General features: G+C 39.9%; 1 non-coding gene across 1 annotated transcript; it reads right to left on the reverse strand.

The window, feature by feature from the left end:
- Positions 1–4,163: 4,163 nt before the first annotated feature.
- On the reverse strand, positions 4,164–4,236 carry TRNAG-CCC (transfer RNA glycine (anticodon CCC)). The gene has a single exon. It is a non-coding gene; the product is annotated as a tRNA-Gly (tRNA).
- Positions 4,237–6,127: the final 1,891 nt, after the last annotated feature.

A 6,127-nucleotide genomic window follows, 5' to 3' on the forward strand; every position in this document is an offset into this window, starting at 1 on the left:
GATTGTATATGTCTAGAAAAATACCACAACAGCCTTTGGGGATATAAAAGGTGAGTCTTTCTCCATGGTCAGGGAGTTAAGATCACACTTGCCTCCCTGCTAAAACACCAAAGAAGAATAGGGAGAGGGGAAATATATGAAATTTAAAGAGAGAAAAAGAGCCTACAGAGAGATGTAGCCAGTGGAAAAGAATCTTCTGATACAGATGGCTATTAAAACTTTGTGCTCAGTCACTCAGTCATGTCCAACTCTTTGCCACCCCATGGACTGTAAACCACCAGGCTCCTCTGTCTATGAAATTTTCCAGGCAAGAATACTGCAGTAGGTTGCCATTTTGTACTCCAAATAAATGTTTGGGGGAGTGATATTTGACATTCAATTTCTTTCTTGTCTGTGATGTAATTGCTCCCCATCACCTGTAATTCTTTAGTAATAGCCATGTGTTAATACCATCTTGGGAGAAAAAAGGACAGGAAGAGGGGTGTTGGTGTCCAGCATGGGGCAAAGGGCATCAGGTATAGAACAGCAAGGACCAAAGGCAGTGGTCAGAAGCAGGACACAGTAGAGCTGCTAAAACAGCCCAGTGCAACCGGGACTGATGGAGAAGAAGGTAAGACACCTTCCCAAACCCTTGGAGATGTGAAAGAGGGATCTTGCACAGTATATGGCATGAAGAATTGATTCACTTCATTTTCTATTCTTTAACATTTTATCAAGATGTAATTGACAAACGATAAACTACACTGGGCTTCCCAGGTGGTATTAGTGGTAAAGAACTTGCCTGCCAATGCAGGAGATGTAAGAGAGGCAGATTCCATCCCTGGGTAGGGAAGATCCTCTGGAGGAGGGCACAGCAAGCCACTCCAGTATTCTTGCCTGGAGAATCCCATGGACAGAGGAGCCTTGTGGGCTACGGTCCATAGGGTCGCATAGAGTCTAGCAAAACTGAAGAAACTTAGCACCCACTCAGGCAAACTACACATACTTTAAGTTTATAATTTGATAAGTTTGACGTATGACATATGTGTTTTGAGATCATCATCACAATAATGAACATTTCCATCACCTCCCCAAATTTCCTCATGCCGCTTGGCAATCCCTTCCTCTGACACCTTTATGCTTTCCTGGGCAATTCTTAGTCTGCTCTCTGAAACTATAGATTAGTTTGCATTTTCAATGTCTATTTATTCCTGACTGAACCTTGGCAGTTTGTGCCTTCAAGGAAATTGTCCGCTTCATTCAAGCTGTCAAATATATTGATACAAAGTTATTAATAATATTCTTTTAATGTCCTTTCAATAACTGTCGAATCTGTAAGGATGTCACAGGTCTCATTCTTGATAATTTTGTCATCTTTCTTTTTTCCTCATCGGTGTATCTAGAGGTTTATTGATTTTGTTGATCTCAAAGAACTTTCTTTTGATTTTGTTCACCTCTGTTTCTCTCTATTTGATGTCATTGATTTCTGCTCTTAATTTTTTTCACTTCCTTTGGGTTTAATTTGCCTTTCCTTTTCTTGGTTTTAGATGGAAAAGGACATAATGAGACCTCTCTTTTTCTTATGTATATATATATATACACACACATAATATATATATTACATACATTATATATATTAAATATATATATATCCAATGCTGTACAGTTCTCCCTAAGCACTGCTTTGGTGTGCTACTGCTACCCTGCAAATCTTGATATTTTGTATTTTCATTTCCTTTCAGTTCAAAATAATTTCTCATTTCTCTTTTGACATCTCTTTTGATCCATGTGTTATATAGAAGCATATTATTTGGTTTTCAAATACTTGGGAGATTTTTCCAGAGATCTTTCTATTATTGACTTTCAGTTTAATTGTATTGCATTCAGACAGCATGCTTTGTGTGATCTCAGTATAGTTTTAAGTTTACTGAGACTTGTTTGACAATCCCAAACACAATCAGTCCTAGGAAATGTTCCATATGAACTTGAACTGAATGGATATTCTGTTATTTGGGATGGAGTATACTATACATATCAATTAAGTATTTAATATTATTGTTTAAATCTATGTTCTTTGATCCTCTTCTGCCTATTCTCTTTTTCAGTTATTTAGAGAGGGAAAGTGAAATCTAATTACAATTGTGGATTTGTTTTTACAGGCATATCAGTTTTTGTTTCATATTTTAAAACTTTTTTATTATATTGCCTTAATTAAGTTTAGGATTGTTATGTCCTCTAGATCAGGGGTGCCCAATGTATCTAATGCCAGATGATCTGAGATGGAGTTGATGTAATAATAATAGAAATAAAGTGTACAATAAATGTAATGTGCTTGAATCATCCTGAAACCATCCCCTCCCCTCCACCTCCTCTGACCATGGAAAAGTTGTCTTCCACAAAACCAGTCCCTGGCACCAAAAAGGTTGGGGACTACTGCTCTAGATGAACTAATGCCTTTATCATTATGAAATGATCCTCTTTGGTACTTATATTAGTCTTTGCTCCAAGTATTCTACTTACTTATCTGTATAGAGTATCTGGGCTTCCCTGGTAGCTCAACTAGTAAAGACTCCACCGGAAATTCAGGAGACCCTGGTTCAATTCCTGGGTCAGGAAGATCCCCTGGAGAAGGGATAGGCTACCCATTCCAGTATTCTTGGGCTTCCCTGGTGGCTCAGACAACAAAGAACTGGCCTGCAATGCGAGAGACCTGGGTTTGAGCCTTGGGTTGGAAAGATCCCCTGGAGGAGCGCATGGCAACCCACTCCAGTATGCTTGCCTGGAGAATCCCCATGGACAGAGGAGCCTGGCAGGCTACAGTCCATAGGGTTGCATAGAGTTGAACATGACTGAGTGACTAAACACAGCACAGCACAGCAAGTAGAGTATCTATCTGTATTCTTTTTCCTTTTGCACATCTTCTTTGCTCTTCTTCTGCCTTCTTTTGGTCTAATTACATTTTAAAAAATAATTCTGTTTTATCTCCTTTGTTAGCTAATAGGCTTTAACTGTTTTGTATCTTAGTGATTGCTTTAGTGTTTAGACTATAAATCTTTAGATTTTTTACAGTCAATATTTTACCATTTCACATATAGTCTGTGTGAGATAATAGAAGCTATATGTTGGTCTCTGACCCTAGTTCCTGATACAGAACTCCTAGAATCTTTGTAACTTCCTAAGTGATAAGAACACTAGGGTCATCTCTTGTTCTAATTTTGGTCTTTGACCACCTTTCCTGACACAGAGTTTGTGAAACTCCTGTAATTTCCTGGGTGATGGGAGTGCCTTTTGTTCCAATGAGGTGACTCTGGTTGGACTCCTGGATGAGGGCTGGTCGCCAGAAAGACCAAGCCATAATTGGAAGCTTGGAATTTTCAGGTCCATCCTCTTGAAAAGAGGAAAGGGCTGAAAACAGAGTTGATGATCAATCATGCCTTTGTGATGAAGCCTTCACAAACTCACAAGTGTGGGGTCCAGAGAACTTCCGGGTATGTTCTGGGAGAATGGTGCACCCAGAGAGGGCATAGACCTCTGTGCCCCTTCCCATCTGCCTCACCCTGTGCATTGTCTCCATCTTGGTGTTCTCCTGTTTCCTTTACCATCTACTTCAATAAAATGTTCAATGTAAGTCAGTGTTTCCCTGAGTTCTGTGAGCAGCTCTAGCAAATTAACTGAACCTTCTCAAGGAACCCTCTGATTTATAGCCAGCTGGTCAGAAGCCCAGGTGATGATCTGGATTTTTGATTGGTATCTGAAGTGTGTGTGAGGGGCAAGGAGCAGTCCTGTGGGACTCTCTTGGTGTTTGAGAATTGCTTGTTGATGTGGTGGAAAGCCTCTGCACATTTAGTGACCAGAAGTGGTCTGCGTGAATAGTCAAGGAAACACACAGAAGAGAAACACTGCAAGGAAGAACTAGGTTTTCTCCGACACAGAAGACACACCAAGGTTTTTCTAGTACAATACAGGAATTGTAAAATAGTGTATTTTCATTTCCTTTCTCCTGCCCTTTGTGCAATTGTTCTCATGCATTTTACTTTTACATATGTTATAAACTCTACATTACTTTGTTCTTTTTGTTAAATGGTTCAGTTTCTTTAATATTTATTTTTATTCTATTTATTTATTTGGTTGCCCTGGGTCTTAGCTGTGGCATGGAGGATCTTTAGTTGAGCATGTGGGTCTAGTTCCCTGACCAGGGATGGAACCTGGACCCCCTGCATTGGGAGTGCAGAGTCTTAGCCACTAGACCACCAGGGAGGTCCCTATTTTCTTTTAAAGAAATACAAATAATGATAACTCATATATTTTCCCATGCAGATACCCTTTCTTGTGCTTTTCATTCCTTTGTGTAAGATTCATGTTTTCATCAGGTATTTCCTTCCTGCTAAAAAAACTCCTTTAGCATTTCTTTCAGTGTTTGTCACCTGGTGATGAATTCTTCCAGTTTTCCTATGTCTGAAAACTTCTTTATTTTGATTTTTTTTTAATGGTGTTCTCACTGGATATGGAATGCTACATTCACATTTTTTTTTCAGTACTTTGAAGATCTTACTGCACTATAGTCTCACTTGAATTGTTTCCAATAAGAAAACTGTTGTAACCCTTATCTTTACTCTTTTGAATGGAACTTGCCTTTTCCTCTAGCTGCTTTCAGTATTTTCTCTTTATCACTGATTGTGAACAATTAAACTGCAATGTGCCTTGTTTTCTTCATGTCTCTTCAGCTTGGCGTTCACTGAGTATTGTGTTTCAAACCTGAAGAAAATTCAGCAGTTATTTTTTCAAATATTTTTCCTGTCTTCCTCTTTGTTCTGTTCTTTGGGGACTCCAATTACATGTGTGTTAGACCGAAGTTGTCCCGCAGCTAACTCATGTTCTTTTTACTATTCTTAACTCACTTTTATCTCTATTTCATTTGTATAGTTTATATTTCCATGCCTTTAAATTCACTAATGTTTTCTTCTGCTATATTGAATCTATTGTTAATTCCACCCAGTGTATTTATCATCAGTGACATTTGAGGTTTTTACCTCTAAAGGTTATATTTGTGTCTTTTTATGTCTTCCATGCCTTTACTTTCTGAACATATGGAATACAGTTATAACAACTGTTTTAATGTTCTGCTCTGTTAATTCAGACATCTGAGTCAGTTCTGGGTCCATTTCAATGGGCTGATATTCTTCTCATTGAAAGTGACATTTTCCTGCCTCCTTATGGCACTACTGAGCCAAGACCTTCCTGATTGCTCCACCCAATGTCGCATTTAATATGTTTTCCTAGTCTGGCTGGGGAGAAGGCAATGGCACCCCACTCCAGTACTCTTGCCTGGAAAATCCCATGGATGGAGGAGCCTGGTAGGCTGCAGTCCATGGGGTCGCTGAGAGTTGGACATGACTCAGTGACTTCACTTTCACTTTTCACTTTCATGCATTGGAGAAGGAAATGGCAACCCACTCCAGTGTTCTTGCCTGGAGAATCCCAGGGACAGGGGAGCCTGATGGGCTGCCATCTATGGGGTCGCACAGAGTCGGACACGACTGAAGCGACTTAGCAGCAGCAGCAGTCTGGCTGGTGGGAAGAGACACTATTGTTGGGCAGTACTGGGCATTGTCACCTCTAGTCTGTTATGGTGGTTCCTTCCCTGGTCTTGGTCGTTTCCCTGGTAGTAATGATTCAGTGTGCTGGTTGTTACTCAGCTGAAAGACACAAGTAAGAAAATCGACAGATATCTGGAGTTCTTGCCTCTCGGTATAGTGCCTTTTGAACTCTAGCCATTCTTCTGTCTTGAAAATTTGAAAAACCACTATGTTATAATCGATGAGTATATTAATAAGAATATTAACATTTATTGAACAGTTACAGTTTCTGAATGAAGAAACCGATCCTAGGAAAGTTAAGTAATTTATCGAAGATCATTAAAAAGAGGTAATCTGTCTCTTGGAGAAGGCAATGGCACTGCATTCCAGTACTCTTGCCTGGAAAATCCCATGGACGGAGGAGCCTGGTAGGCTGCAGTCCATGGGGTCGCTAAGAATCAGACATGACTGAGTGACTTCACTTTGACTTTTCACTTTCATGCATTGGAGAAGGAAATGGCAACCCACTCCAGTGCTCTTGCCTGGAGAGTCCCAGGGACAGGGGAGCCTGG

Source organism: Ovis canadensis, chromosome 15, assembly GCF_042477335.2.
Source record: "Ovis canadensis isolate MfBH-ARS-UI-01 breed Bighorn chromosome 15, ARS-UI_OviCan_v2, whole genome shotgun sequence".
In the NCBI taxonomy this organism is placed as follows: domain Eukaryota; kingdom Metazoa; phylum Chordata; class Mammalia; order Artiodactyla; family Bovidae; genus Ovis; species Ovis canadensis.